A 21,540-nucleotide genomic window follows, 5' to 3' on the forward strand; every position below is an offset into this window, starting at 1 on the left:
ACACACACACACACACACACACACACATATCAACATGACAACAATGACAGAATCAGTAGGCTACATGTTTCCAGGCAGAAAAACACAAGAGTAAAAATGCCAGCTGCTATACTGTATTGTTATAATACTATAGCACAGTAATGCTGTTATAATGCAGTGTGGGGGGCTGTTGTAATAATCCAACACTGTAATATAGTAATGCTGTACTCTAGTATAAGGTCAGCAGTGTAATGATGTGAGGGCAGTAGTCTAATTGTGCTGTAATAGTGCAGTGGAGTATTAAAGGTGAATGTGAGGGCAGTAGTGTAAGGGTGTAAGTGAAGTTGTGTAATGTGAGGGCAGTAGTGTAATGGTGTGAGGGCAGTGGTCTAATGATGCTGTAATAGTATAGCAGAGAATTAAAGGTGAACGTGAATGCAGTAGTGTAATGGTGTGAGGGCAGTGCTGTAATACTGTAGTGGAGTTTTAACATTGAGTGTTAGGGCAGTAGTGTATATGTGCTGTAATATTATAGTGGATATTTATTAAAGCTGAGTGTGAGGGCAGTAGTGTAATGGCGCTGTAATAATGTAGTGGAACATTAAAAGTGAGTGTGATGGGACTAACGTAATGGTGTGAGGGCAAAATGTAATGGCAGTAACGAAATAGTGTGAGGGCAGTAGTGTTATGGTAGTAGTGTAATGCTGTGAGGGCAGTAGTGTTATAAGAATATTGTAATGGTGTAAGGGCAGTAGTGTAATGGTAGTAATGATATGAAGGCAGCAATGTAAAAGTGCTGTAATAGTGCAGTGGAGCATTAAAAGTGAATGTGCGGGCAGACGTGTAATGGCACTAGTGTAATAGTGTGAGGGAAGTAGTGTAATGGTAGTAATTGTGTAAGGGCAGTGGTGTAATGGTAGTAATGGTGTAAGGGCAGTGGTGTAATGGTAGTAATGGTGTAAGGGCAGTGGTGTAATGGCATTGTAATAGTGTAGTGGTGTATTACAGGTGAATATGAAGTCAGTATTGAAATGGTAATAGGGTAATGGTGTGAGGGAAGTAGTGTAAAGTTACTGTAAGTGTGTAGTGGAATAGTAAAGTGATTGTGAGGACAGTAGTGTAATTGTGCTGTAAGAATGTAGTTCAATATTAAAGTGAATGTGAAGGCAGTAGTGTAATGGTTCTAGTGTAATGGTGTGAGGGCAGTAGTGTAATGGTGCTGTAATAGTGTAGTAGAGTTTTAAAGGTGAATATGAGGGTAGTAGTATAATGGTGTGATGGCAGTAGTGTAATGGTAGTAATGGTGTAAGGGCAGTTGTGTAATAGTGCTCTAAGAGTAGTAGAGTTTTAAAGGTGAATATGATAGTAGTAGTAGTGTAATGGTGTGAATATGAGGGTAGTAGTGTAATGGTGCTCTATTAGTGTAGTGGAGTATTAAAGTTGAATATGAGTGTAGTGGTAGTGTGAAGGCATTAGTGTAATGGCGTGGGGGCAGAAGTATAATGGTGCTGTAATAGTGTAGTTGGGTATTAAAAGAGAATTTGAGGGCAGTACTGCAATGGTGTTGTAATAGTTTAGTGGAGTATTAAAGATGAAAGTGAGGCTAGTAGTGTAATGGTACTAGTGTAATGGGGTGAGGGCAGTAGTGTAATGGTAGTAATGGTGTAAGGGCAGTTGTGTAATAGTGCTCTAAGAGTAGTAGAGTTTTAAAGGTGAATATGATAGTAGTAGTAGTGTAATGGGGCGGCACGGTGGCGCAGCAGGTAGTGTCGCAGTCACACAGCTCCAGGGGCCTGGAGGTTGTGGGTTCGATTCCCGCTCCAGGTGACTGTCTGTGAGGAGTTGGTGTGTTCTCCCCGTGTCCGCGTGGGTTTCCTCCGGGTACTCCGGTTTCCTCCCACAGTCCAAAAACACACGTTGCAGGTGGATTGGTGACTCGAAAGTGTCCATAGGTGTGAGTATGTGAGTGAATGTGTGTGTGTCTGTGTTGCCCTGTGAAGGACTGGCGTCCCCTCCAGGGTGTATTCCCGCCTTGCGCCCAATGATTCCAGGTTGGCTCTGGACCCCCCCGTGACCCTAAATTGGATAAGCGGTTACAGATAATGGATGGATGGATAGTAGTGTAATGGTGTGAATATGAGGGTAGTAGTGTAATGGTGCTCTATTAGTGTAGTGGAGTATTAAAGTTGAATATGAGTGTATTAGTGTGAAGGCATTAGTGTAATGGTGTGGGGGCAGAAGTATAATGGTGCTGTAATAGTGTAGTTGGGTATTAAAAAGAATTTGAGGGCAGTAGTGCAATGGTGTTGTAATAGTTTAGTGGAGTATTAAAGATGAAAGTGAGGCTAGTAGTGTAATGGTACTAGTGTAATGGGGTGAGGGCAGTAGTGTAATGGTAGGAATAATGCAAGGGCAGTAGTGTAATGGTGCTGTAATAGTGTAGTGGAGTGTTAAATGTGAATGTGAGGGCAGTGAAATGCTGTAATGAAGGGAGTAGCGTAATGGTGACGTTCAGACAGAGCCGGAGCCAGATTCTGCCATTTGGATTTTCTGCTCAGTAACGGAGCCTCATTAGAATAATCAGAGTCTAATGGCAGATTTGGGGTGAAACCCCCGAGGAGAAGGACTCCAGCACAGAACAGGACACTCAAGTAGTTGCCTTGGTAACCACCAGCAAGCCTCAAGTGTGATTGGATGGCTGTCCTCTTTAGGCTCCGAAGAGAAAGCCACTCAAGACGAGCTTAGCGTTGATCATTGATCTGATTGATTAACCACTGCAGATGAGACAGCAACTGAGATTCACACAGAAACTTCAAGAATCCACAATAATATACACATATTGATCTAAGATAAAAGAGCATAGGAGCTGTAATGAACAAATCTGTTTAGAAGAAGGGAACACCAGTGCATCCTGCTGCAGTTGTCTGACGGTGGTGATTCAACTGCATCGATTCTGGGATAAATTAAAATTGATTATAACATTGAATAAAGGTTGTGCTCATTTTCTGGTCAACAGAGTAACATTAGTTGTAACAGTTAATCCAGCCATTTTTGTGTTCAAGGTATTTATAAAAAAAAAAAAATAATAATAATAACATTATCAGAATAAATACACAAAACATTTGATATGAAGTCAGCTTTATAGCCAATAAAATGCCATTGATGGCCTTGAATACAAATAAATCTCTTATTTAAACATGATTTCTCTCACGAATGCACACTACAACTACATCTTTCATTAGGAAAATGTATCTACAATACTCCCATAAAAGTAATATGCTATTTTAAACAGCATGGTTCTTAATAATGACAGAGCAAAGTGTATGGTTTGGGTTCCCATGGTACCTTCATGTAATGCTTAGACCCTGAACTCTCTTCCACTGCAATATCTGCACAATTGTAAATAGCCCAGATCTTCTTGAACAAGCAAAATATCTGTCGTGAATGACTGGCCAAGTGGTCCTTCCAGCAAGATGCATTCTCTGGGCATCGTAAAAGATCTCCAACCTGGCCATGTCCTGAGTATGGCACCAGAGAGACTCTGCAATTTCCTTCAAGATCAATGCTATTTTATGGCATCTCTCTCATCTTATACCACACTATTATACACTAGATAACTGTAGTTTCTTCAAAGCTACACATATGAAAACATTTACTCATCTCCTTTAGCTCCATTCCCATGGATCTCTTAAATCTTCAGTTTCTGTCTGTTTTCATTCCATTTATTTTTAAGTTTTGTCATGCGTGTGTTTGTGCACCGAGATGAGTGAGTGTGAATTCCTTGTATGTTCAGCTTACATGGAAAGATAAAATGACTCAGATTTTATATCAGCTACAAAAAGAGCAGTGAAATGTTAGAAGGTGGACTATTCGTCTCATAAAGAATAGACAGAGACCTCCAGGTAAAGTAGAAGTGTGCTGATTCATGTCTGGTCTTTTCCGATGTGTGTGTAGACTGCCCTATATGAGAGTCTGGCGCCAGGCCATGAGGCTCTGCATTAAGCAGGTCTGAGATCCGAACAGCCGGCCAAGCGGCAAATAGTTTGGCTGCACACTCTGTACAGGCTGTTTAAGCGGAGATGTGGAAAACGCCTGACTCCCTCATTCTTTGGTCTTATTTCTTTCTCCTTCTCTCTCTCTCTCCCTCCCTCCTTCTCCCTGTCCCCCATAGAGGCACATGCGGTATAGATCTGTTTACACTGGGGCGGAGCGCTGTTTGTAGTGACTCTAAACAACAGCAGAAGAAAAAGACAGAGCGATAGAAAGAAGGGAGGGGGAAAAAAGAAAAGGAGAGAAGCTGTGGGCTGCTGACTGAGGAATAAAGGGATAGGAATAATAAACACGGAGGCGTCTGTGTATATATGTTCGAGCCAGCGCTCGGCAGATGATCAGGGCATTTAAAGCTGCTCTCCACAGTTTTAGGGACAACGTCCCCTACAGGCCACAGGGTCTTAGCTGTTTAGCTCCATTCTGCATCTGTGTCCATCCATCCGGCAGCTGAGTGGATGAAGGGAACATGGACAGAGAGAATTAGTGTTCAGAACAGACTGGTGCTAGACCACACAGTAAATGTGTAAAAGCTTTCTACCCAGCTGTTCTCACTGATACAGATGTCAGCTGTAAAATACACACACAGGCACAAAGTCATATGTGTTCTGTAGCCAGCATATATAGTTTTATTTATATTTAATGAATATGAATGTGATGCTTCGCAATGTAGGCACCTGTGGGTCCAGCGCTGTGATTGGAGGGACTCAAATGAGGGGGCGGGACATGACCTCAGAATCGGAGCAACTATATATATATATGTATGTGTGTGTCTGCCTGTGTTCACTATAAAAAATAAATTATTCATTGCATGTTCAATTTTGATACCTGGAGCCTCTCAATGCAACTGTGAAAATAGGATAAAAACAGTTCTGATTTTTCTCCAATTGTGAAGTCATGTACCGCCCCTTCATTCAAGTCTCAAACACAAACAAACACACTGAGTGCTGAGAAATAAGAGCATTAAACATGGAGGAAATGAGAATGGAGAAAAAACGAGAATTGAGCAAAAACTGCTACAATCCAGAGCTTCTGCTCCTTGTTCCTCAGAGCTGTGCTCTCAAGTTGGGGTGGACAGTGGCTCATACCCATTTGAAGGAACAGGCCCTGAACTGGGTCTTTCTGAACAGGGCTGTGTATACAGTGGTAGAACACAGATGTGTGGTTTGATCCTTGTGGTATTTTGAACACAGCTCACCACAGTCTTTTCATTAAGACCCCAGGACTGTGTTCCCTTGTCGAAAAGGGGAAGAATTTGTCCCGCTTAACAGGTCAAAACATATTTAGGTAAGCGTTCAATAATATAAGTCTTGTCCAAACCTATCCATGCATCCATGCAAGGACACAAAGCTGTCGCAAAAATACTCACTTGAGCATTCCAGAATAGCAGGGGGCTGTCCTGTTTCAGGTCCAACTTTCAGGTTGCCAGACCCCCATGAATCATTATTCCACACAGTTTGAGAGCTGTACTGAAGGTACCTCCAAGGTCTCACAATTTGGACAATTTGGGTATTTAATTTCCTAAAATGACTTATTCTCAGAACCTATGGAAAAATGGTTTTGTTTTCTTTTAAAAAAAAGAGTAGAGCTGTAGTATTGACTCTAGATAGAAGTATTCCTGCATTGTGAGGCAAGAGAAAATATCTGGATACCAGTCAAATTAAGTGACCCTACAACCCAGCAAGCACACACACACACACCCCAGCTGTATCAGTAGCTTTAGAAATAGTGAGGACTGAATTAAACTGGAAAGCCTAATTAAAAAACTTCCTCCACATCAACTCTAAAACCACAATCAGAATGACAGGCAGACAGATTTAACCTTAGTAAAACTATGACCAGTTTGTAATTTCCTTTTTCCTAATTTCTTAATTCATTAATTTCCAAAAAAATGAATTAATTAAAATTCTTTAAAATATTAAAATTATTATTTAAAATATTTATTTTTTATTTTCAAACGGTCTTCTCTTGATATTCTTGTTTTTAACAAATCTGTGTAGAGGCAAAAACTGGCTGCTGCCCACCCGCCGTGGTGGTATTATCACACTGTATTCTGTGAAATTCCTCACCACTGTTCAAGTTCCACATGGTCACATACTCAAGCAAATCAAAAACCTGTTGCTTTTTGTTGTTTTTCTATTTATTGGTAACAAACAGCATACACTCATGCAGTAAATGTTACTGCTCTAAAAGGATCTAGGCTACTCTGTCATTTTTCTCAATAATTTTTATAAATATATTTTTACAGTTCAATTAATGTGGTATGTTTGTGATAAGTGTTATTTAAATAAAAATTAAATCTGCAATCTTATTTCCTATTTATCAGGAAAATATGGTTACTGTATACATATTTGCAAATACTATTGCAAATTAAGTTTATTAGAAAATGTAAAAACATATTTGCAAATGTTCCAATCAAACAGACCAATTTAAATGGGCAAAGAGTTTCTCCAAATTCAGTAAAATGATCTGTTTATAATGATTACTGTAATCTCAGAATTATTCAAGTCCTTCAAGACAAGTGTCTTTAGTACTTAGTAGAGCACCCATTTGCTGTCATGACCTGCTGCAAACATGATGCACAGCCAAACACCAGCCTCTGGCAGCGTTCCTGAGGAATCTGAGTCCATTCTTCATAAGCAACGGCCTCTAGTCCAGTAATATTCTAGGGTTTGTGTGCTTCAATTGCCTTCTTTATATCCTATAAAGATGTTCTAAGGGGGACTATCGTCCAGGGTTTCCTTCATAAAACAAGTCCTAGTGGAATTTGAGGTACAAACTTGGGATTACAATCCTGTCGTAAGGTACGGTGATGCCCAAGCTTCAAAATCCACACAGAAGGTGTGAAGTTTTCACTTAGGATTTTCAGACACTTGATTGAATCCGTCTTACCCTCCATACACTGCAGGTTTCCAGTGCCAGAGAAAGCAAAGAGGCTCCAGAACATCACAGAGCCACCACCATGCTTCCTACCCCAGACATACCGCTGATCCACAAGTCTGAAAAGTTAGATTTGTTTCTTTGCTCCTCAGAACAGAATCCCAAAACCTCGGTGGCTTAATTATATGGGGTTTTGAGAATACGCTCTTGAGCTTTTTGCTCAGTAGACTTGTATGTCTTGGAGTTTGGCATGGAGACCTTCAATATTTGGTGGCAGCTGGTGATAGCCTCCTCCTTTGCCTCATGCCGGTATTGAAGACTGCTTAAATTTGAATTCACAAACAATGCTTTCAACTGTATCTCTATGAATTTTTAGTGCCTTGACTACATTTTGTATCTCTTTTCTTGTTTATTTAGGGCAATAATCTCTTCCCTTAACTTTTTGACCCACTATCTTGTCATATTTCTAACATGCAATTAAACGTGTTTTATCTGAAGCAGTCCTAATGCAACTAATGAAGCATTGAAGGAGTTGCATCAGATTAGCAAAGTGTGCATTTAGGAGTGTATCTATTTAGGGGCAGAATAATTCTGAGGCTGCAGTAGTCGTTACAAGTGGCATTTTGTGTTGAATCTGGAGAAATATCTTGTCATATTAATTGTGTTTAGCTATTTATATTTGTTTTGTGTTGACTGGTGTAATGCAAACAGCTGGCTTAGTTTCAGGTTTTGCCCATCATCCTAATTTGCAATGGGTGTTGAATAATTTTGATAGAACAAGGTAGTCTAGTATGTGTACCTGTATTATTTGCATCATAAATACTGTCAGAAACTTTGGTAGATGTGACATGGATCAATTTTTGTCCCAAATATTGTCCCCTATACTAAATCTTCATTCTTTAGCTAAGAATTCCAAAAATTATAACATCTAAACGTATCTAAATATAATTAGAGTCCACCCTGTACGCTCAAAACGAACATTGCATAGGGCCTTGCAAATTAACAAAGGAACCCTCGTCTCAAGTTAATGAGAGTTTGTGCATCATCATAAGATGAAGAGAAACCATTCTTCAGGAAATGAAAAGAGGAAAAAAAAATCGAGGTTGGGTTGTTTATAAATAATAGACTATGAACCTAGCTTCGGGAATATATTTAGAGGTGGCATGCACTGCGTAGCTACTCTCAACAACCTTAAAAGCCTCGCAGCGCCACAGTGTCATGAACCAAATTTTGAAGCAGAAAAGTTCTATAAAATATCTATTACTCGTTTAAGCTTCTAAAAGTACAGTCTAAAAGTTGCTTTCTACTTTATTCCACCTTAAAAAAATGACAGTTATTTACAATTGCTAAGTTGAATTCTTCTAAGTTTCAGTTCCACATTAAATGCTGCCACGATATTCACACAATCACGCTAACACTGGCATATTTGACGTTTTCGTTACACCTTATGTAGTGAAGCAGTTGCAGGCATCTGGACAAAAGTACTGCATAATTTAAGGGGACACAAGCTGCAAGCTGGAGAATAAACAGCTACATTTGCTTCTTTTTCTGTTACAGAATCACACAAATGCTGACTTGGATGCTGGAGGGCTGATCACAAATTTAATTATGTTAAAACTGTTTATATATAGATATGTTTTTGTATAAATATTGTTTGTTTACATCTCATTTTCATGATCTGTTTATGGCTGGCTGTTTATTTTTAAGCCAAAAAGGGAGTGTACTAGTGGAAAGTCAGGTGCAACTTTCAGGTAGGAGGGCCCCTTATCAAAATTATGCTTATGGCCCCCGGGAAGTCGGGACCAGCTGTGACTATACCCGGAAAATACATCCTTCTTAATATACTTCAGAGTAATATGTTTATTCTGTTGGTGGTTCCTACACTCTTTCAGAACTTATAATTTCTGCAATGTTGAGCTCAGATTAGCAATGACAGAGGTTCGTTTCTCCCTATTACAGGTTAGTGGAGCATCACGATTATTTTGAAGCTGTAAGTGAAAAATAAAAATACTACATATTGTTCCTTTAACTTTGAACTTTCACTTTGAACATCAACTAAACATGTCCGCTGAGCTGGAAAATCTAAACGGTGTCACTGGACTATATGAGTGGCTGTAATGTATAGGATTTTCAATATTCTATTCAAGGCCTCTCTCATAGGCAGAGTTTGCCTGTTGTTTGATATCACACATGGGACTGCAAGAGTGAGCTCTACAGACACGTAAAACCCTCCTCCACTGAAGATTTACAGCAAAGAAATCCCACAGTGACAATGCACTTTTAGTCCAAAACTACATTTGGTGAGATTTCTGGGATTTAGGATCAGTTTCCTGAAATATTTGAAACTTTAAATAAAAAAAAAGCCTTTCTCTGCCAGAGCAGCGTCCCACTGTGAGTGCGCACCACAGGCCAGTGAGATTATTTTAAAACCTGCACCTTATAAAACTTCAGACTTGAAAACACAGTGCAGAATTATGGGCAATTACAAAGAATCCCAACTGAACTCAAATTCACAGCAACCTAAAACAGTATGTAAACTTCATTTTAAAAAAATATCTCATATGCTCTTTTCATATCAGAGCAGTACAGGAGCAGTCAATTTTAATCTTAAGTTTATGAAACGGTGATTCTCCTCATCTACACTTCTACAATCTACTGTAACTACGGTCCTGGAGAGTACAAGAAAGTCTATTAAACATGCCCAGCAGTTTGATTCTTCAACTCACACCAGTTGCAGTCCATAGAAAAATATATAAATAATAAATAGCCCCTTTCATAAATATCCTTTGCTCCTATTGGTGGTAAAAATTACTTGGAAAAGCGGAAAGGCATGGAATAGCCGCCTCTTTATTGGCTCATTTCAGAGACAGTTGTGACAGGTTTTGGATCAGCCTGCCGTTTCTAACCTTGCCTGGGTGTGCAATCTTCCTCTTTGGGTTGCTCAGCTAAACTGGGTCATGCAGCGAGAGAGTGGCTCTTTACATCACCCTAAAGAAGGTCAGCATTTTACCAAACTCCTCACGGGCCACGCTGTCTCCTCCATCTGCCGCAAACAATCCACCCTGTCACTGAACCCCTGACCTAAGACTGGCAGAGATGACGCAACTCTGAGGGCAAAAATGTTTACCGAATGTGAAACTGGTCCATCAGCCAAACGCAACAGTCACTATTTTAGACTTCTGGGTGCTCTACATTTTGAGCTACTTTCACAGCTTTCACAGAGAGCAACAAGGACTGCACAATGTATTGTGTCTTTAATCACGGCACTGGCCACCTCCACCCAATCGCAGTGGGTTTGTGCCACCCTCCACTATCACAGATCCGGATCAAGAGTGACTTGGGTGTTTGTGAGAATCATTGTATCAGTGTAACCCAATAAGGGTCAATTATTTCTCTCAAAGTAATGCAGATCTAAATATAAATTATTCACAGACTACTAGGAATTATTCAGTAACTACTATAAATGATTCAGCACATACTGTGCGTTGTCCAGTTATCCATTTGTCCAGTCACTATGAGCTATCTGAAGTGACTGAGTTAATGTTATAATTGTTTAATCACTAAAATGCACATGTTCCTCATCTGATAGTTAGAAATGATGATGAAAGAAAGAGAAAAAAGAGAAAGAAAGTATCCATGAGGGGAAAAGAGCTAAGGTTTTGTAGCTTATCATTTCTCATTTTGCTTTGGGTCCAGGCTTAATGCAAACGCTCTGCATCGCAGCCAATAAGAGCAGAGGGCTGACCCTCTTTGACACTCCACAGAACAAATAAACACACTCGAGAGGAGTCCACCCCCACCTCCTCATCCAACCAGATTTATTACAGCGCATTAGCAGCACAGGAATTCCATCTGCAGCCAAGCTCAATATTGACTCCAAAGGAACGGACTCTTCTGAAGAATATGGTGCGCAGGTCAGTAACCCTATAGCATTCACACATACACAAAAGAGACACGGATTTAAAAGTGCACTGTTCCCTTACAGCACAACATTTCACCTCCCATGACATCCATTCATTAAACTCCACACTCTTCAGCCCCTCAGTCAACAGCCGTACACCAACCAAAGATTTTTTGGCAGTATCTCCAGTACAGTTAACAATCCCTCTGTTAGTCAACAGCTGGTCCTGCAGCAACAGCAATTGGGCTGTTTTTGGCAAATCCTGACTGGTTCCTTAATGAAAATGGACAGATAAGAAATGAATGCCCTCAGCAGAGTCAACAGTTTTTCACATTTTCTAATTCATCCTCCAAGCAAGACGCTAACTACATGCACACACACACACACACAGTCAAAAGCATCAGTACGCTTCCCTCTCAGCCAATGCTCTGTCTCAGATGACCATATCTACAGCATACTGCACATAGAGTACGTAGCACTGCCATTCAGCATATCCTTACAGGGCTGGGCTTTAAACCCTGCTCTATGGCCACCTGCTCAAACTTTATTTATAGGGAGTCTGTTCCTGTTGGCTTTGTTGAAACATTTCTGTGAGAATTGATGGCATTCAGCAACAAGGACACAAATGAGATAAGGCGTTGAGAAACATCTTATGTTTCTTTTCTCGATCACAAACCTCACGCCAGCTGATCCAAGATGCACTGCATGGAGCTCCAATACTCCAGAGAACAGTTCCACTGCTCCAGACCCCAGTGCTTGGCAGCTTTATACCATTCTAGGGCGCACACATTATTGAGCCTTGGTGCTAAAGCTCGCTTGGTTCAGAGCATCTTGTTTTATTTCATGCTTCTTCCTGGAGATTACTGAAGCTGTGCATGTTCCTTAGTAGGGCTGGGCAATAATTCAATATCAATATATATCACAATATAAAAGGTTTCACTAACAATGATATGATTTTTTAAACTCATTTTCAATATTACAACATACATTATTTACAGCATCTGTCACTGACTGACATTCATTACAGGGTGCTGTCGCCTGTTCAATGCACTTCAAATTTTGTTTAAAATGATGAATATTGACAGTGGGTTTATGGTTGATTGTGATGTCATGTTTCTTGTTTGTTCTTGTAAGATTTTCAGTGGATTTTATACTGTTCACATCGATATTGGAATTATATCCTATCGACAATAATTAAAACTATACCATGATATAAATTTTGCCCAGCCCCATTTCTGAGGTATCCTGACGCTCAGCACTACACTACTACAGGCAATTCTCAATGTCTCGATAAAACAGCAGGTAATCAAACATTCTGTAAGCAATATGTCCGTTTGTGTTAATGTGCGAGGTCCTTTTCCTGCAATGGTGTCCTAAATGATCCAAAAAAGCCACAAACCAAAATCCGCACCGATTAATGATACAGTCTGTTCATGTCCTAAAAACAAAAACCCCAGTTTGTGGGAGATTTAACACCACTTCACACACCCTGAAGTCTGTGAAGCGACCGAGGTGTTGGCAGGATCCAGATTTGTTTCAGGAAAAAACATTAGAAAGCTAAACTAAAGCTGTTTTTTTTTCTTCACTTTGAATCCAATACAGGTTAATGGTATATGGGGGGAAACTCCCCAAAAAAAACCTGGATGGGATATTGGAGAAAAAAAAAATAGAATAACTCTCTTAATCAAACCTTGAAAGAAATCTGCCCAGAAATAGCACACACTCACATTGTGTGTTTGTCCCTATTGGGTGAGAGTAGGTTTGAGTAGATTCTCAGTCAATCTCTGACAGAGAAAAGTGGTATTATCTCTGTCATGAATTTACGGAGCCCGTTTCCCCAAAACATGTTTTAAATGTTCAATAGAAATTCCTACATTTTTCAAAGCTAGGCGCAGACAGGATTCCCATTTCAACATCAGTTTTGCAGAGCATCCCACGGATGGTACCCAAATATATACAAATGCACCCAAACAAGTTTCAAGGTGTAGGCTATTACTATATTTCACAATATGTAATATCATGACACTGCCTAATAGTAATAATAAAACAACAATTAAAGACAGTTTAACCATTAAATAGAAATGCTAATAAATATTTGGAATGTAAATGTATGGCATCATCATTGTCATCATGATCATCAGCTGCTGTTCATGTTTGTCTTGGAAATGGAGCTGCACAAGTTTTATGACAGTTTCACGGACAAATGAAAATCTAAGCATGTTTGATCAGAACTCTAATGACAGACTTCGGCTCAAAACACACAATCAATTCATTTTTCACTTTGATTTTGGCCGATCTGTTTTGCAATATCATATTAGCATAATTACGCATGAGTCATTGTGTTTATTATCCAGCAGCCTCTTACTTTCAATGTAGCACTTTATTTGATTCGTGTTATTTCAACAGGCACCTGATCATTTGCTTTTTCGACCCATTATAGAGCAAAGAGTGTTTTTATTATTTTAATTTTTCAGTGTTGGGTTTTTTTTGGTTTTTTTTTTTGGCTTGACTAACCAAAATGATGGGAAATGTAACAGTTCATGTGTTCGTTTAGTTCACTCAGCACGAAATATGGGTGCAGCCAAAATCACCAGCCACTGGCCAATTCAGCTGTAAAGATTCAAGAGTGAAACACCAGTGTTAAAACCCACATTATGTGACAACATCACTTTGGTAATTCAGTTTCATATCAGCATTATACTTTGCTGCTATCTGATACGAAAAACTAATATCAGATTACTGGCATCTTACAGCAGAGAGGCTGTTTGGAGAAACTGAAGTCGGCTCGGCAGTGTGTGCGTGTGTGTTCTTGTGTGTGTGTGTGTGTTCATGCAGATGAGAAGATTAATTTAGTTGGACTCATCTGGAGTGAGAACTGGTGCTCTGAGACAGTCACACAAAACAACGAGCATCTCGCACACAAATACAAACACACACACACACACACACACAAGCTTAATTATCATGCGTTTTGCTCCTCTCCCACACCAGCTATAGAGAGAGAGAGAGTGAACAGCCCAGTGCACACAGACTGAGGCTGGGCTCCGAAGAAGCGCACAGACCCAGTGGAGCGACTACAGGGCAAACATTTCTAATGAGAGTGATGAACTCATGCTGGGGAATCCAAATTAGAGCCTCAGTATGATGAACATGCTTAGCCAGTCTATTTGTGGATGAGCTCTGGGCTGCCTAGCATGAGAATAGGCCAGTCGAAAAGCTTCATAATGCATTCATTCATTCATATACACACACACACACAGACACACACAGAGACACACAATCACCCACATATACACAGCATGTGATCCCGGTTGGCCTGGTGTTTGTGTGTGTGTGTGTGTGTGTACTTATTGCTGTAGCACACTAGCTCATGTGTTCAGCAGCTGGTATTTCCATAAGAAACATTGCCACACTTGACGGCTGCTGCTGCTGCTGCTGCTGCTATGGACCATATTTCCCTGCAGGCCCTACCTCCACAAAATCAGTCCATGAAAATAAAGCATAGGTCAAGGGAAAAAAATAAAAATAAATAAATAAAAATAAGGTACAGCTATACTTACTGAACTTCTTCCGGGACTGGGTGGGGCTTTCCCCAGGGGACGGCCTCCTGGAGCGCTTCACTCTCTCTCTCTCACTCACTCTCTCTCTCTCTCTCTCTCACTCACTCTGTCTCTTCCCTTCTTTTCTCTTCTTTCTCTGTCCACTGGTGCCAGTCTCTTTCAGTAACCCACTGAGTTTCTCTTTCTTCCTCTCTCTCTTCCTCTCTGTTAGACTATCTCTCTGTCTCTGGTCCAGCAGCTCTCTGGAATCTGAGACGAGAGAAAAATGTCAGCAGTAGAGGAGGGTGTGTGTGTGTGTGTGTGTGTATGTGTGTGTGTGTGTGTGTGTGTGTCCTCCCTGAGACAGGCCCTGAGACTACTACGCTTTTGTGTTTGCCAAAAAAACTAGAAGGCTGTTACCTGGGAAACGTGTGGTATGGCAGCGGGCTGCTCAGATTTGGCAAGGTTATTTGAATGACAAACCACAGCCAATGATGCAGCGCTTTGCCGAGCTCAGATTTAGCCCAGTGCAGTCAGCAATGATGCAGCACTCCATATAGACGCCATGTGCCTGTAACACAGCAGTGAAAATGGCCTTTACTGCACTCCCAGTAATGAAACCTGTATGAGTCAGCAGTGTGGCACTTTACACAGGTAAACCTGTGGTGATCCACCAAGTTGCGTCATGGAATATACCACCGTGGCCTTCGCTTCATTCAGAAATAACAGTGAAGAACACTGAAGGCTGAAGGAGAGGACACCTTAGAAACACCTGCTGTGGTCAGTGTGTTCACTCCATACTTCAATATAGTGCAGAGTAGGAACGCACTGGTAGCAGTTTACCCCATGGTCGATGCTGATACAGATTGAATGAATGAGCTGGATTTAATGCACACTGAATTACTCAATTCAGCTCATTTATGGAGGGCCCATTCAACTGTGGACACTGTATAATCTTCATAACAGGCATGAAATGTGAGGAAATATCCTGAAGTAGCCTCTTTACTGTCCCAGCTTGTGGAGCCCTGATTGTCCAGACAGATTTGTCAATCACGATGAAACACAAACACCCAGCATTAACTTGCCGTTTGTAAAATTGGCAAGCTACAGTAGTTTATCTGACACACAATGGCAGCTCGTAAAGTTTGGCCATGATCGTTTAAAGAGGTTCAACCGTTCTTTGGGTGTGTGGCCGACGAAAGACCAGCGAGAGCCGGTTGGAGCAATGAGGAACGAACACAGCCAAGCTAGTGGAGCCAAGCAGAGCTGTGTTGAGTCGAGTAGAGCAGGTACCATGCACTGGAAAAGCACCATTACTCATACCTCTGAAGGACATACTGCTTTACTCAAGAATAGCAACACTATCACTGAACAGGAAATTAAACCATTTGGTTCACTTTGAATAGATTTCATGCTACACATGGAAAATATCACTTTATTTGGTAAAAAAAAATAGTAGAATTTACAAGATGGGACATGTGACAATGGAAGAATGTTGTTTTTGAAACGAATGCCAAGTGTAGTATCACAATACTCAAGACTACAATGAATTGTTCAACTTTTGCAAGGGGTTACACACATTGGATCACCCACCGACCTGACCGATGATCCTCACAGTAGGCTTGGCGCAGGTTTTTTGCCAGATGCCCTACTTGACACAACCCTCCTACTTCACCCATTGCACAAGAGTAGCCCCAGTGGCTGGGTAGAAGACACAGGCAGAACACACCAAACGTCAGTGACTTGAGGCGAGTTTTGAACCCAAGCGCCAAAGGCCCTGGAGCTGTGCATCAGTGACCTCAAGACTAAACAAAGTCTGGCACAGAAAAATCGAATTACCCTGTTTTTCGTGATCAAAAAAAATATATATTTATGCATTTGTACCACTCGTTTATACGTTTGCCAAAAATAATCAGCTCTTCTGCAAGATCTGATTCCCGTTAAGCAGAATACAGAGTCTCTGCGTTAGCGTACATCAGTAAGGAACTTAAACGAATATGTAACTCTTTATCATGTTGTCATACTGAAAAAGCACCAACTGTGCAACTGTACAACCAACTACCTTCGAATTTACATTCCTTCACTTTATATAGAAACCATTCATCTATAACTCAGCAGTAAATGAGCCGTTACTGAACCCTAACGAATGAAACCCATGTTGAGTCACCAACTAATGATAGTCCATGACAATCCACAAACACAGAGGAACTCTGGCATCCCCTTCAATCAGAAACAACGCTCATGCTATCTGAATATAAAGGCCAGCCAGGAACAGTTCATCCTGGAAAGCTGACTATTTACATAATGAATCACTCCATATGTTTGACATTAGCCTGACCCGACCACCCTGACTCTGACAAACTTTCCATTTGTTCCAGCACGCCATAGGGAGCCATTTTACCCCGCACACATTTCAGCTGACCCAGTGACGACCCCCCCCCCTCCCGTGAGCTATGGGGCAGTGCATTTAATTATGACGTGAAACTCAGACCTGAAAGATAGAAACAAAAAGAAACAACAACAGCTGATCTAGTCATTCAGGTCTTCCGTGAATGCTGGGTATTCCCCACCATAAGTCACCCTGTTATCATAGGCCACTGGCTGGAAATACTGGTCTTGGAGTATCTGCAGTATCCTGTCCTTTAACTAGGAAAGGCTTTTGAATTCAGTGACTGGCTGGATCAGGTGTGTTCCAGGTTTTGATTCCATGCACTGATGATGCAGATTTGGGCAATGATAAATAATGTCATTAATATTAAGATCCAGATGCATTAAGGCATGTTTTACACTACTCAAATTTAAGCATCTTGTGCACTAAACACCTGAACTGTTTGTGGACACTGGTTATTCTTAGTGAACGGAGATATTTTAAGGTGCTTCCTTTGCTGACACAAGCATTGAATGGTGCACACATAGCTTTAATATTATCCAAAGGGAAGCACAGAATGATGGAACAACATCTAATAACTAGAGGACATGTTACAGGAAGACTAGGTAGTAGTTTTACTTTAAAATGACACCTTCGGGGAGAGCACACCATATTTTTACTCCAGGCTCAGCACTACAGAAACTGCATTATGTAAGTTTTGGGGTCAGTTGGGAACCCATACCATCAGTTAACGGTTTTAATGTCTAGTCTAAGCTTAGCAGAAAAGCGAACTCCTTATTAACACACTTCATTTGAAGATTTTGGATTAGCTGGAATCCCAAACCTCTGGCCATTTAGCGTACACAGATTAGCCATAATGATTTCCTCCTTTCTACATTCTATTAAGCCTGTAATAATGGCTATGTTATCAAGTCATCCTACAAATTATGGACAGTTGCTGACATTTCTGCTGAGTTTAACACCGCCCAATGTGTTAAAGCTGGAACACACCCTGGAGGGGGCGCGCACACACACATAAACACTCACACTTATGGACATTGTTGAGTCGCCAATCCACCTACCAACATGTGTTTTTGGACTGTGGGTGTTAACCGGAGCACCCGGAGGTTGTAACGGGGGTGTTATGCTATTATGTTATCATTAAATCAGTGGAATAACATGGTCTTAAGATGCCATAAATATTATTTATCATAGCTATACAGTATCTGGTTCAATATATCAACCACAAAAAAGTGGTTAGTGCAACTGATATAGGTACATAAATAAGTAGGTGGTTTTAATGTTTTGGCTGACCAGTGTATGGTGTCCAGATCTTCAGGGAGAAAAGGGATATGTGTCTTTAGATGGCACCTTCATTCATCACTCATGTTAGTATTCAGGTGCCTAACAGATAAGGAGGTACAAAACGGTTCTGGTTAATGCTCCTAATTATCTCACACTGGTGGGCTTTGCTGTATAACAGTGGGGGAAAATGATTATATTCAAGACAGAAGCTAACAAGGGCGAATTCTAGGTGTCAAAAACGTATCCAGCTGCTCAGATTTACAAGCCATGTTTTATGGACCTGCATGCAGTCACACGCTGCTTCATTAAACATGTGTGCCATCCACACATTACAGTAAAAGAGAATGAGAAAAGAAGAGGCCTTTCTCTGAGACACCACAGCGGAGAGAACACACCCTGAGGTGGAAACCTAACAGCCTTCCACAGTTCAGCTGCTGTGGACTGTAAAAGTGGCCTTTATCTCTCCTGACCTCATGGCCCTGTCTGTGGCCAATGGCAGTAGGACAAGTGCTTATCTCCTGCTGCGGTTTCAGCCAGAGTAGAGCTGCAGAGGCTAGCCCCATGGCCTCCAGCCCTCCAGATTTCTATGGTCCTCAGCTATATTTAAATTAAAACTGCTATTGAGTGATTGAGGGGATGATTAAGGGAGCGATTAAGTGGGCCGCACATGGCGAGCTCTGTATGGTGGATCGCTCTTAAGCCCGGTTCATACGCATCAAGACGAGGGGGCTTTTAAAATGCTGTTTGATCAATGTGAGGTCTCGTGTTTTAGAGCGGTGGATTAGGGATTGCTGATACGGCCAAAAATATCATATCATGATACTTATATTTTTCACATGATATAATTCACACATATAAATACTATGATTTTCATCATCAGCAGTGTTTCCAAAATATTCCACTGTTCTAAACCTAATTAACACTAATGATGCTCTCATTGTAATGAAAAATGCAGGTTACTGAGCTCAGAATAGAACACTATTTATGATAATAAGAAAATAATCACGATAGCAATAGAATAGATTGCTGGCAATCACTTGTTAGTAGCATGTTCACAATAATTTTGGGATCTGGAACTCATCAACCCACGAAGTGTGTAATAAAACAACCCAGTCTGTTTTCTGCAAACTGCCTAAGTCTGAAAACATGAGATAAAATTGTGTTCTTGCTGCTTCTTACAAACAAGTGCAGACAACTTTATAATTGTCCCATGTCATTGTCTGAGTCTCTCCAATCCCAACTTTGGACCAGGTTAAATGTGGCTGTGCAAAGATGATGTTTAAAGGAGTGAAACAAATACAAGCAAGCACCAAGCACCAAGAATCAAGAGGTCTGAGTAAAAGCGGAGAAAAACAGAACGTAAAAGCAAGAGAACCAAGTGAAAACAGCTGAAATCCTGAGTTTCTGCTCCTCCCTCCTCGCTCCTGGGCTCTCGCTCTGAACTGAGCTGTGGCTCATTTTCATTTAAAGGAACAGCTGCTCTGAACAGGGATGTTTAGACAGGGGGACTTATGCCTCCTTTAAAAACCTGCTTAAATTATTTATTCATAAATTAACAAACATTCAAAACGGATCTCTTTCCTGGTGGAATTCTGTCATGTAACTATTCACTGCACAGTCAGTAAATCTGTACATACTCGTAGAATAAAACTAATAAATGGAAAAAAAAAACGTACATTTGTGTCAGTTTATAAAGGCATTTGATTTCGTCTGCCCTCAGTGCCATCCAAAATGTTTCGGTAAGATATAAATTAAATGCCCCATCATGCCAAAATCAAATGTCCATTCCTAACTCCTTTAATATGACCAATGCAACCATCTATGTGCGCTATATTTGCACTCAGTGTATAAACACTTTATAATGAGGGAGTTAATCTACTTAAGGTGCACCCCTTTTAAAGACAGAGGGTCATTTTTGCAGACACAGTCAGTCTCCATAGGATAGCATCAAGTGTAATGGGATGCTCTGGAGGAGATCAGGTTGAGGTTAAATGGTAGAGAGGTCAAATGCCCCACAACACTGGCTGTGGAGCAGTTGAACTCATAACTGAATACCAGGACGACTCACAGAAAATATAGTCTGCTAATTTCAGGGCATATCAGGATTTCTCAGTTTAACCAGATAATTCAAGCACAAAGTCAAACCTGTCCAATAAGAAGAGAGAAGAGATATATTCCTATTGGCCAAACCTAATATATGGGCTTATCAAGCTAACTGAGAAATCCTGCTTTTTAGAACTCCACTGGTGCCCCAACCTAATAAACACAACAGAACTATGGGTCTATCGCTGTTTTGCCCTTCAGTGAATGACGATCCATCTTGCTTAGAACTGAAAACAGTGAGATACTTTTTTTTAATGGCAGCCAGAGTAGTTACAGTTAAATTATATTGTCCTTAATACTTTACAGCCTTGTTAAAACAGCAGCATTTCCTGACTTCCCGAACACTCTCTCCAAACTCCTATGGCCACTGCCTTTATTTCTTTAATTTGACCAAAGCAAGCAGTATAAAAATGGTCAGTTTTGTCCATAATCAAACACTTTGATCGGCTAACTGAAAGGATCAAAATCAGGAAGGACGGTGACAGGACATAAACACCAGAAAAGTGACTGCATGCTGGAAGGCTTCCTGGAGACTGACTCTAATTAAGGATCAGTGTATCCACTGTGAAGGCGAAGCTTGGAACGGTGCACGTCTGTAACAGGTGCCTTCCCCACACTGTCGTTTATTCCGCAATATCATAAGAGGATTAACCTATGCGCCCATTGTTCCCACGCATTATGGCTTTGGAATTAGCACTTTGTTCCAGTCTAGGCTTCCCGTCTGCCTCTGCCAGCCCCACCGGCCCAAATACAAGGATCTAAGTACACTTTCAGAAAAATGTAGGTAGAGGTACATTTTTGTCACTAAAGGTAAAAAAAAGTGTGTAAATGTACTTTTAAAAAGGCACAACAATGGTGTTAAAATCCAGCTGTGTTCCCCAAAGGTACATTACATTTTGTTCTACAGAAGGAGAGGTGAAAATTTTCCATTACAGTACTGTGTAAAAAAAAAGCACATGGAGGTGAAATTGGGCGTATGAAATCAAAACTTAAAAAATCTACTATTACTATAGAACATGATTGTTATGTTCCCTAATAAAAGCTACTGAATAAGAACCCTTGAAGGCATCACCAGAGTGACAGTTTTTCTGACAGCGTAGAGCTGTCACTATTGACTTATCAGTATCATATTATGATTACAGTTAATCAATTCATTTTTAATATAAATAAAAAATATAAAAAGATGGGAAAGCTAAAGAAATTCATAAAAATAGTGGGAAATAATGTCATGGTTTCCCTTTAATGGGAGAGATACAAAAGTATGTTGCGTGTTAAAAGTGAGTCCAGTTCAATTAACAGAATACAGAAAGTAAACAGAAGGAAAAACCTGAAGCTACAGGTTTTAAAATGACAAAAAAAAAAACCCACAAAAGATTTCACAATACACTGACAATCATCAGATTAGGAGCACTTACACT

General features: G+C 40.5%; 1 protein-coding gene across 3 annotated transcripts in view; it reads right to left on the minus strand.

The window, feature by feature from the left end:
• Positions 1-21,540, minus strand: part of LOC136694313 (zinc fingers and homeoboxes protein 2-like) — a 44,285-nt gene that overhangs the window by 16,412 nt on the left and 6,333 nt on the right. The window contains exon 1 of one of the 3 annotated variants that reach the window (XM_066667766.1): positions 14,368-14,567. The exons of 1 other annotated variant lie outside the window; for it this stretch is intronic. The gene's annotated coding sequence lies outside the window, so the exon portion shown is untranslated. Of the gene's footprint in view, positions 1-14,154; positions 14,194-14,367; positions 14,568-21,540 lie in introns of those variants that run through there. One more of the 3 variants, XM_066667768.1, reaches the window with a different exon arrangement.

This window comes from Hoplias malabaricus, chromosome 4 (genome assembly GCF_029633855.1).
Source record: "Hoplias malabaricus isolate fHopMal1 chromosome 4, fHopMal1.hap1, whole genome shotgun sequence".
Classification (NCBI taxonomy): Eukaryota; Metazoa; Chordata; class Actinopteri; order Characiformes; family Erythrinidae; genus Hoplias; species Hoplias malabaricus.